The sequence below is a fragment of the Oncorhynchus keta genome, chromosome 15, assembly GCF_023373465.1.
Source record: "Oncorhynchus keta strain PuntledgeMale-10-30-2019 chromosome 15, Oket_V2, whole genome shotgun sequence".
In the NCBI taxonomy this organism is placed as follows: Eukaryota; Metazoa; Chordata; class Actinopteri; order Salmoniformes; family Salmonidae; genus Oncorhynchus; species Oncorhynchus keta.
Genome location: NC_068435.1, coordinates 43,758,604 through 43,770,850, shown reverse-complemented (window position 1 = coordinate 43,770,850; position 12,247 = coordinate 43,758,604). Strand labels below are relative to the sequence as shown.

Genomic DNA, 12,247 nt, shown 5'->3' with positions numbered 1-12,247 from the left:
TGCTGAGTGAAATGTGTGTGCGTTGTACCCATATGCAGACTTGACAACAAATGTCCACATGGCAGCTGAGGGGTGGACCACAACGTGTTGTCTTTGGTCGATTGGGCATCACTGAAAAGAGTGGCCATGTAAGTAATCCATAACCAACCCTCCAGTACGTCATGACGAACTCACTTACAAAACCTACTTTTGGACGAGACTGACTTTATGACCAAAATGATCCTGTTTACACTTTGCAGGCATTTTTTAACACCAGAATGTATGTTTCTGACACATATCGATGTGATGTAGGCTGTTTAAAACCAGAGAAGTTGCTTCCAAGGGGCAATTGACCTTTATCACATCAATGGTTGACTAATCATAAAACTGGCCAGTCTGCAAATCCCAGTGGAACAAAGCATGATGTGTCTACCTCAAACTGACAATCACCGCCTTAACTCCTCCACACCCCCTCAATCTCCATATCTCCCGCCCCCCAACCTCTCATTCATTTAGCCCATGCTGGACATTGACAAGGGGGTGTATCTGTTTCCTAACAGATTGCCATTGATTGGTCAAACCATTTGGGGTTTGGAGTCTGTCAGTGGAAATTGAGTATGGATAAGGGGGTGTGTGTGTGTGTGTGTGTGTGTGTGTGTGTGTGTGTGTGTGTGTGTGTGTGTGTGTGTGTGTGTGTGTGTGTGTGTGTGTGTGTGTGTGTGTGTGCGTGTGCGTGTGTGTGTGTGTGTGTGTGTGTCAACTCCCCTTCCGGAAAGGGGAATTGGATTGGAAATGATCTGAGATTGGAATTGGACTTGATGAGCTAGGGTTTAGAAGGTCAGGGGTCACAGCCTATCTAAGCCATTCAGCTACTAACAGATGTGTTTCTATTGGTTCCGAGGAGACAAGCTACTGAATATCCATTATGCTTTAAACCAAGCTAGATGAGGAGAGAGATTGCATGATTAAAAGAGGAGAAGAAAAGTAATTGTGAACGAGTGTTTCCCATAGATTTCTCTGTAGGGGCAGAAATGCCTCTAAGAAAACATGATGGGTGGTAGGCTGCACATCAACACATCTAAACCAAGCTGGAGGCAACAGAGTTAGGCACCCCACTGAAGTATCAGTGAGGGAAACACTGCTGCAAACACAACACTTAACCTGTGCAGAGAGGGTCGATACACAACCCACAGTTTAGTAAGTAACAACTGTTATTGTACGGTTTATCTACTGTCTTGTTGATAGACAACCACTGTAGAACACTGCATAAATCAAAACAAATACAACTAGGGCAACAACACACACAAAAACAAAGACAAACACAGAGACAAACACAGAGCGACCACACAAGCCGTGTTATTCCCATGGTTACTGAAAGAGCCTCTGTGTTCACTCTGTGTGCTGAGTCAGACTCTTGTGTAAGAGCCTGTGGTCTGTTTATGACAAATCACCACCACAAATAATCCATCTAACAGTCTCCCTCTCACTCCCTTTCTCATTTTCCCATTCCCTCTTTCGCTGTCTTTTTCTCTCCCGATGTTTTTCAAACCCTCCTTCCTTGCCCTCTTTACCTCAATCCGTCTTACTTTCCCCGTCTCTCTCTCTCTCTCTCTCTCTCTCTCTCTCTCTCTCTCTCTCTCTCTCTCTCTCTCTCTCTCTCTCTCTCTCTCTCTCTCTCTCTCTCTCTCTCTCTCTCTCTCTCTCTCTCTCTCTCTCTGTTATTCTTTATGTTTTACTAGCTCGACTATGTAGTGTTGTGGGCTGGTGTTTTCATGGCCTTGTCTCTGGAGCAGGCTTCTACCAGACATGGAGAAACACACACACACACAAACACACCATAGCCGTGTCTGATGAGACTGCATGAGCCATGCATGTAATGTGATTGACATGGATAGGCTCACTTTTCAAATTCAATCAGGAACTTTGATTACTGGCAAACATTTTTGACAGGAAACGTTTTGATAGGCACACTCAACCCTCATTAGTGTGTGTATTGAATAAACGTGTGTGTGTGTGTGTGTGTGTTTGTTTGAGTGTGTGAGTTTTTTGTGTATTTGTGTCTGGTTGGAGAAACATCGCAGTTGGTTTCAGATGAAGCAATGGATTTTATTAAAAAAGGAGACACACAACTGAAATAGAATGCTAACCAACATTTAAATGGTAATGGATGAGAAGTTAATAAAGCCTCCTTCACTCATGTTGCCAAACATACCTTCGTAAACCATCCTACTGATCCTCGACTTCGGCGATATAATTTACAAAATAGCCTCCGATACCCTACTCAATAAATTGGATGCAGTCTATCACAGTGCCATCTGTTTTGTCACCAAAGCCCCATATACTACCCACCACTGCGACCTGTACGCTCTTGTTGGCTGGCCCTCGCTTCATACTCGTCGCCAAACCCACTGGCTCCATGTCATCTACAAGACCCTGCTAGGTTAGCTCGCTGGTCACCATAGCAGCACCCACCTGTAGCACGCGCTCCAGCAGATATATCTCTCTGGTCACCCCCAAAACCAATTCTTCCTATGGCCGCCTCTCCTTCCAGTTCTCTGCTGCCAATGACTGGAACGAACTATAAAAATCTCTGAAACTGGAAACACTTATCTCCCTCACTAGCTTTAAGCACCAGCTGTCAGAGCAGCTCACAGATTACTGCACCTGTACATAGCCCACCTATAATTTAGCCCAAACAACTACCTCTTTCCCTACTGTATTTATTTATTTATTTAGCTCCTTTGCACCCCATTATTTCTATTTCTACTTTGCACATTCTTCCATTGCAAATCTACCATTCCAGTGTTTTACCTGCTATATTGTATTTACTTTGCCACCATGGCCTTTTTTTGCCTTGACCTCCCTTATCTCACCTCATTTGCTCACATCGTATATAGACTTGTTTCTACTGTATTATTGACTGTATGTTTGTTTTACTCCATGTGTAACTGTGTCGTTGTATGTGTCGAACTGCTTTGCTTTATCTTGGCCAGGTCGCAATTGTAAATGAGAACTTGATCTCAACTTGCCTCTACCTGGTTAAATAAAGGGTGAAATAAATCATATAAAACAGTTGTAGTTGTATTTATTATTGATCCCCATTAGCTACTCTTCCTGGGATCCAGCAACATTAAGGCAGTTTATACAATTGTAAAAACATTATAACTCATTACCAGATTTCACAACACACTGTGTGCCCTCAGGCCCCTACTCCACCACTACCACATATCTACAGTACTAAATCCATGTGTATGTGTTTGTATAGTGCATATGTTATTGTGTGTGTGTGTGTGTGTGTGTGTGTGTGTGTGTGTGTGTGTGTGTGTGTGTGTGTGTGTGTGTGTGTGTGTGTGTGTGTGTGTGTGTGTGTGTGTGTGTGTGTGTGTGTGTGTGTGTGTGTGTGTGTGGATGCATGTCTGTGTCTATGTTTGTTTTGCTTCACAGTCCCCGCTGTTCCATAAGGTGTATTTTTAATCTGTTTTTTAAATTAAAATTTTACTGCTTGGAATAGAGTTCCATGTAGTCATGGCTCTATGTAGTATTGTGTGCCTCCCATTGTCTGTTCTGGACTTGAGGACTGTGAAGAGACCTCTTGTGGCATGTCTTGTGGGGTATTCCTGGGTGTCCGAGCTGTGTGCCAGTAGTTGAAACAGACGGTGCATTCAACATGTCAATACCTCTCATAAAGTAGTGATGAAGCCAACTCTTCTCCACTTTGAGCCAGGAGAGATTGACATGCATATTATTCATATTTGTTCTCTGTGTACATCCAATTTTCCTAAGTCCCTTTTTGTGTTCACCTGACCACACAGTAGTGGCCAGGTGTGTCAAAACTAGGGCCTGTGGGACCTGCCTTGTTGATAGTGTTGTTAAGAAGGCAGAGCAGCGCTTTATTATGGACAGACTTCTCCCCGTCGTAGCTACTACATACTATCAATATGTTTTGACCATGACAGTTTACAATCCAGGGTTACTCCAAGCAATTTAGTCACCTCAACTTGCTTATTTTCCACATGATTTATTACAAGATTTAGTAGAGATTTATAGAGTTTAGTGAATGATTTGTCCTAAATACAATGCTTTTAGTTTTACAAATATCTAACTTATTCCTTGCCACCCACTCTGAAACTACCTGCAACTCTTTGTTAAGTGTTGCAGTCATATCTGTCGCTGCAGTAGCTGACATGTATAGAGTTGAGTCATCCGCATGCATAGACACACTGGCTTTACTCAGTGGCATGTCATTAGTATAGCTTGAAAAAAGTAATGGGCTTAGACAGCTCCCCTGGGTGATTCCTGATTCTACCTGGATTATGCCCCTGAACAGGCAGTTAACCCACTGTTCCTAGGCCGTCATTGAAAATAAGAATTTGTTCTTAACTGACTTGCCTAGTTAAATAAAGGTAAAATAAAAAATGTTTGAGATGCTTCCATTAAAGAACACCCTCTGTGTTCTGTTAGGCAGGTAACTCTTTATCCACAAGATAGCAGGGGTTATAAAGCCATAAGAAGTCTAACTAAACAGCCCCCACAATCTTTTTATCATCAGTTTCTCTCAGCCAATCATCCGCCATGTGTGTAAGTGCTGTGCTTGTTGAGTGTCCTTCCCTATCAGCGTGCTGAATGTTTGTTGTCAATTTGTTTACTGTAAAATAGCATTGTATCTGGTCAAACACCATTTTTTCCAGAAGTTTACTAAGGGTTGTTAACAGGCTGATTGATGGGCTATTTGAGCCAGTAAAGGGGGCTTTACTATTCTTAGGTAGCATAATTACTTTGGCTTCCCTCCAGGCCTGAGGGCACAGACTCTCTAGCAGGCTTAGACTGAAAATATGGCAAATAGGAGTGGCAATATCGTCTGCTATTATCCTCAGTAGTTTTCCATCCAATTTGTCAGACCCCGGCGGCTTGTCATTGTTGATAGACTACAATACTTTTTTCACCTCTTCCAGTTATCTTTGGATGTGTAGTGTCAGTGTTTGTTGCTGGCATGTCATGCCTACATTTGCTAATCTTGCCAATGAAAAAATCATTAAAGTAGTTCACGATATCAGTTGGTTTTGTGATGAATGAGTCATCTGAATTAATGAAGGATGGAGCTGAGTTTGTTTGTTTCCCTGAAATTGTATTTACGGTGCTCCAAAGCTTTTTATTTCCGTTCTTTATGTCATTTATCCTTGTTTCATAGTGTAGTTTCTTCTTCTTTTTATTCAGTTTAGTCAAAATGATTTCTCAATCTGTTGTGCAGCCAGACTTATTTGCCATTCCTTTTGCCTCGTCCCTCTCAACCATACAATTTATCAATTCCTCATCAATCCACAGAGATGTAACAGTTTTTACAGTCGTTCTCTTAATGGGTGCGGACTTATTAGGAACTGGAAGAAGACATTTCAATAATGTGTGAAGTGCATCGGTCTGTTTGCTCTCCTCATTACACACCACGGACCAACACATATTCTTTACATCAACAACATAGGAATCACTACAAAACTTATTGTATGACCTCTTATACACTATATTAAGCCCAGCCTTTGGAACTTTGGTTTTCGTAGACACGGCTACTATATTGTGATCACTACATCCGATGGATCGAGATACTGCTTTCAAGCTAATTTCTGCAGCATTAGTAAAGTTGTGATCAACACGTGTAGATGATTTCATTCCTGTGTTGTTTGTTAATACCCTGGTAGGTTGAATGATAACCTGAACCATGCTGCAAGCACTGGTTACAATTTGAAGGTTTTTTTTTGAGTGGACAGCTTGATGAAAGCCTGTCAATATTTAAATCATCCAGAAAATATCCCTCTCTGTTGATATCACATACATTTTCAAGCATTTCATACATTTTATCTAGATACTGACTGTTAGCACTTGGTGGTCTATAGCAGCTTCCCACCAGAATGGTCTTTAGGTGAGGCAGATGAACCTGTAGCCATATTGCTTCAACAGTATTTAACATGAGATCCTCTCTAATCTTTACAGGAATGTGGTTCTGAATATAAACAGCAACACATCCACCACTGGCATTTCTATATTTTCTGTAAATGTTATAACCTTGTATTGCTACCACTATATCATCAAAGGTATTATCTTAGTGAGTTCCAGAGATAGTCAGGATATGAATATCATCTGTTACTAGCAAATGATTGATTTCATGAACCTTGTTTCTTAAGCGCCGTATGTCAACGTTGGCTACTTTGAACACTTTTCTTCTGGGATGCTTACTTATGTTTTATTGCTTTACCGGGAAGCTTAGCAGAAATAGATATGCTCATGTTATTTCTGTTAGTGCAGGGTGAGCTGCACACGGTGGACTTCCTCCTAGGGCACACCGGCTCAGTGCTAACAGTATACATATGGTTCATAGGCACATGAATACTGCATAAAAATAGCTGTAGGATTAGCAGAGGCATTCAGGGCAGTTCGAGAGACATATTTTAGGTTACTTACATTGTGTCTAGCAACAACCCTGGTGTCATGTACATTTGCTGAAGCATTATGACAACTCAGCGTCACAATGGTAGGGATTAACTGAGCTGGGCTTGGGTCATTGATACAAAGACCAAAGAGTCAAAGTAAGATGAGTTCCCCCAAAGAGTCAAAGTAAGATGAGTTCCCCGTGATAACACAAGAGTCTCATTCCCATCTGGACACACACACATACACATACACACACACACACAGATCACACAATCATGAGAACAGTGTGACCCTCTGGGTAGAGTGTCAACTCATGTAGTCAGCCACGTTAATGTCATGTCTACTGTAGTCTACGGTACAGCCAATTGATTCATCACACAATGGCTATTGGCATCATGAGCAAAGGTCACACGGCTCTATGGAGAACACTTAAAAGGCCACCGGTGACTGATGGTTCTGTCATAGATAATAAACACACACACACACACACGCACGCACGCACCCCTGCACGATGCACTCACACGCGCGCACACACACACTCCCAGGGGTCTGTGTAGTAATTGGTGTGCTCTTTCATCCTGTCAGGCCTGGGTTTGGGTATCCCCTAATATGGAGCAGCAGACATTAAAATAACACCAGAGAGCAGCCAGATATAGATCCTCTACGTGACCTCTGATGGGTCAACTGTGTGTGTGTGTGTGTGTGTGTGTGTGTGTGTGTGTGTGTGTGTGTGTGTGTGTGTGTGTGTGTGTGTGTGTGTGTGTGTGTGTGTGTGTGTGTGTGTATGTGCGTGCGTGCGTGAGGCACCAAAGACTAAAGATAAGTAAGAAAAGCTAGATAGAGATTGGCAAAAGAAAGGAAAAAGGGGATGCATAGAGCACAGCAGGAATAGACAGAGAGGGGGATGGGGACATAGGCCAGAGAGAGATTAGGACTAATGGCAGTAACATAGACAGACAGTCTGTCTGTCTCTCAAGGGCCAGTGCATTCTGTCTGGGTTAACATAGGCCAGGAGTCTCTCTGTCCCCTTCTCTCCCTAGAGACTACATTATCCTACTCTCTGGGGAATACACACACAGTCTCACTCTCTCACACACACACACACACACCCACACACACACACACACACACACACACACACACACACACACACACACACACACACACACACACACACACACACACACACACACACACACACACACAGAGATAGAAACAATGACCATTTTAACAGAATGTTAATGCTGCTTGCCATGGGGGTTATGAGGAGGTTATCTAGTTTCATGTTTCAAGTGTTATTAGTTGTATGTACAGGATACACATGGTCTACATCGCCGACCAAAATGGGCTCCATCTCAACAATGGAAGAACAATAGGAAATAATAAAAGATAAGAAAGCGAACATAAAGTCAATGGCTCAGTAGAATAGAATAAACATTTTAGTATAGCATTATACAGGAAGGGACCATTTATAGCCCAATATTTACACATGTTTTGGAGAAGGGGGGATTAGGGGGCAAGTTATAAATTGTGCAGTATTTCGCACAAGAGTCTGGTTGCAGCAGTTGTGATGTGTGTGTGTGTGTGTGTGTGTGTGTGTGTGTCTGTAGAATGTGTGTGTGTGTGTGTGTGTGTGTGTGTGTGTGTGTGTGTGTGTGTGTGTGTGTGTGTGTGTGTGTGTGTGTGTGTGTGTGTGTGTGTGTGTGTGTGTGTGTGTGTGTGTGTGTGTGTGTGTGTGTGTGTAGAATGTGTCTGTCTGTCTGTGTGTTTGTGGATGAGTGCTAAGGTGCGGAGAGCCAGTGCAGGTGGTCAGTCCAGTTGAAGTGTTCATCAGTCTGATGCCTGTTGGTTTCAGTCCTCATGCTCCGCTACCGTCTGCCCAACGGCAAGGAAGTGAACAGCTCATGGCTGGGGTGTGGGGTCCTTGATTATGCTGCCTCAGGTAGTAGAGATGCTATTTGCTGACATTGAGAGAGAGGTTGCCAGTTCACTTACCTCCTCCCTATAGGCTGACTCGTTGTTGTTGATTAACAGACCTGCAGCTGTGGAGTCATCAGCAAACATGATGATGGAGTTGCTATCGTGGTCGTGGGTGAACGGGCAGTACAGCAGAGGGCTGTGTTAAGAGTCCGCGTGGAGGAGGTGTTGTTGCCAATCCTCACAGCCTGTGGTCTGCTCTTCAGGAAGTAGAGGATCCAGCTGCAGAGGATGTGTCCAGATCCAGGCATCTGAGTTTGGTGTCGAGCTTGGAGGGAACAATAGTGAATGCTGAACTGTAGACAAAGAACAACGTTCTCACGCAGGTGTTCCTCTTGTCCAGATGTATTACGGCCGTGGGAATAGCGATGGAAATGCCATCTTCTGTGGATCCGTTGGAGCGTTAGGCAAATTGGTATTGTCTGCCTTCCAAGCAAGCATGGGATGTGTTAAGCTCGTTTGGGAGGGAGGCTTCGGTGGGCACCACACAGCTGGATTTGCCTTTGTAGTCCGTGACCTATCACTGTTTCACTCCCTCCTCTCTGATTGTATCCGCTGCTAAAGCTACTTCCTATATCTCTACATCTCTAACCCTTCTCCAACTTCTCCTCCCACCTTTATCTTCCACCTCCCTCCCCTCCCTCCTCCCTCTCTGTGGACGACTTTGTCAACCATTTTGAAAAGAAGGTTTACGACATCCGCTCCTCATTCACTCAGCCTATTGAATACACTGGTCCCACTAACACAGAACTCCACTACGCCTTGACCTCTTCCTCCCTGAATTCCTGTGGCTACTGAGGTCCGGCCGCCCGAACAACCTGCCCGCACGACCCCATCCCCTCCTCCCTTCTCTAGACCTTGTCCCATTCCTGTCTTCCCTTATTGGGCTCCCGAGTGGCACAGTGGTTTAAGGTACTGCATCTCAGTCCTTGAGGTGTCACTACAGACACCTTGGTTCGAATCCAGGCTGTATCACAACCGGTCATGATTGGGAGTCCCAAAAGGCGGCGCACAATTGGCCCAACGGGTTTGGCCGGTGTAGGCCGTCATTGTACACAAAAATGTATTCTTTACTGACTTGCCTAGTTAAATAGAGGTTAAACACTTGCTGTCTCGTGCTGTCTCTGAACTCTTTCGCTATCTCTCTCAGAACGATCTTCTTGACCCAAACTGAGACTGCTCTACAACATCTATAGAGTACGACCCTACCTCACACGGAAAGCGGCACAGGTCCTAATCTAGGCACTTGTCATCTCATGTCTGGACTACTGTAACTCTCATTTGGCTAGGCTCCCTGCTTTTGCCATTAAACCCAACTTATCCAGAACGCTACAGCCCGCCTGGTGTTCAACCTTCCCAGGTTCTCCCCATGTCACTCCCTCCTCCGTACACTCCACTGGTTTCCAGTCAAAGCTCGTATCTACTATAAGACCATGGTACTTGCAATTTGGAGCAGCAAGAGGAACTGCCCGTCGGGACCTTCAGGCTATGCTCAAACCCTAATCCCGCAGCAAAAAAAATCTATTTAACCAGGGAAGACACTGATGAAGTCAGCAGGACGAAGTCAGCGCGTACATACAACACACAATACAATAAAGTACATTAAAAACAATTACAATGGTCAGTGACATTTTCTTCGATCAGAGCTTTAAACTCAGACAGCAATAGCCTCTCCTCCAGTTTTAAAGTATTTCTTAGTTTGTTCCAGGACCAAGGTACATTAAGGATTTTTTCCCCCATTTCAGTCCTTGCCCTAAGAACTCGCCACACACCACCGAGTCATCAGGGTTTGTTCTGCTGCTATTGAGTGCTGCAGTAGGGGCTCTCAGCATGGTACGGATGTCTCCGTTCATCTCAGGTTCTTGATTAGGGTATGGCCGGATTGTTATTGCGGGGACAACATAATCAACACATTTCCTAATGAAGCCTGTGACTGACGATGTCGTTTCCTCAATGTTGATGGATGGTGGATGAATCTTTGAACATATTCCAAACAGTATTCTCAAAACAGTCATGCACCTCTGTCCAGCGCTTCACTATTCTCTGTGTTGGTGGCTCGTTTTTGAGTTGCTGCGTGTCGGCTTCGAGTATGAACAGAGAGACGTGATCTGATTAGCCGAAGTGGGGGCGGGGGATGGCTTTGTACACGTCACGGATGTCTGTGTATATACAGTGAATTCACAAAGTAGTCAGACCTCTTGAAAGTACTTAGTACTTTGTTGAAGCACCTTTGGCAGCGATTACAGTCTCGAGTCTTCTTGGGTATGACGCTACAAGCTTGGCACACCTGCATTTGGCGAGTTCTGTCAGGTTGGATGGGGAGTGTCGCTGCACAGCTATTTTCAGGTCTCTCCAGAGATGTCTGGACTCTGGCTGGGCCACTCAAGGACATTCAGAGACTTTCCCCGAAGCCACTTCTGCATTGTCTTGGCTGTGTCCCTAGGGTCGTTGTCCTGTTGGAAGGTGAACCTTCGCATCAAGGATCTCTCTGTACTTTGCTCCGTTCATCTTTCCCTCAAACCTGAGTAGTCTCCCTGCCACTGAAAAACATCCCCGCAGAATGATGCTGCCACCACCATGCTTCACCGTAGGGATGGTGCCATGTTACCTCCAGACGTGCCTCTTGGCATTCAGGCCAAAGAGTTCAATCTTGGTTTCATCAGACCAGAGAATCTTGTTTGTCATGATCTGAGTCCTTTACGTGCCTTTTGGCAAACTTCAAGTGTGTTGTTGAGTGTGCCTTTTACTGAGGAGTGGCTTCCGTCTGGCCACTCTACCATAAAGGCCTAATTAGTGAAGTGCTGCAGAGATTGTTGTCCTGCTGGAAGGTTCTCTCATTTCCACAGAGGAACTCTGGAGATCATCGTGTTCTTGGACACCTCCCTGACCAAGGCCTTTCTCCCCCGATCGCTCAGTTTGGCTGGGTGGCCAGCTCTAGGAAGAGCTTTGGTGGTTGCAAACTTCTTCCATTTAGAATGATTGAGGCCTCTGTTTTCTTGGGGACCTTCAATGCTGCAGAAAAATTTCGTAGCCTTCCCCAGATCTGTGCCTCGACACAATCTTGTCTCAGAGCTTTACGGACAATTCCTTCAACCTCATGGCTTGGTTTTTTGCACTGACATGCACTGTCAACTGTCGGACCTTATATAGGTGTGTGCCTTTCCAAATCATATCCAATCAATTGAATGTACCACAGGTGGAGTCCAATCAAGTTGTAGAAACATCTCAAGGATGATAAATGGAAACAGGATGAACCTGAGCTCAATTTCGAGTCTAATATCAAAGGGTCTGAATACTTACGCAAATAAGGTATTTCAGTTTTTTTTATTTGTAATACATTTTCTAAACTTTCAAAAATACTGTTTTCGCTTTGTCATTATGCGGTATTGTGTGTAGATTGATGAGGAAAAATGTAATTTAATACATTTTAGAATAAGGGTGTAACGTAACAAAATGTGAAAAAGTCAAGGGGTCTGAAACCTTTCCAAATGCACTGTACATTGTCCAGAATGTTGTTTCCTCTTGTGGGGCAGGTTGACATGTTGGTGATATTTTGGAAGAATTTGTTTTACACGTACTTGGTTAAAATCACCAGTTACAATAAAGACTGTAATCGGGTGAGAGGATTCTTGCCGGCTAATGTTCTTGTACATTTCGCTGAGTGCCGCCTTGATAACACTCGTGAATTCCCTTGGCACATAGTGGGGTTGGTATTTTAGCATCAGAAACTCCTGGTCGGGTTAACAGGAGCTCGAGATGTTTTCAACTATGGTACACCAGGTATTGTTGATGAGGAAGCATACACCTCCGCACTACTCGGACCAGAAGCCGGTGTTCGATCCTTACGGAAAATGGAAAAGCCGTCTGGTTG

At 44.1% G+C, this 12,247-nt stretch overlaps 1 protein-coding gene across 1 annotated transcript in view; it reads left to right on the top strand.

Moving 5' to 3' along the window:
• Window positions 1–12,247, top strand: part of LOC127907673 (uncharacterized) — a 308,290-nt gene that overhangs the window by 111,816 nt on the left and 184,227 nt on the right. The gene's annotated exons all lie outside the window — the stretch shown is intronic.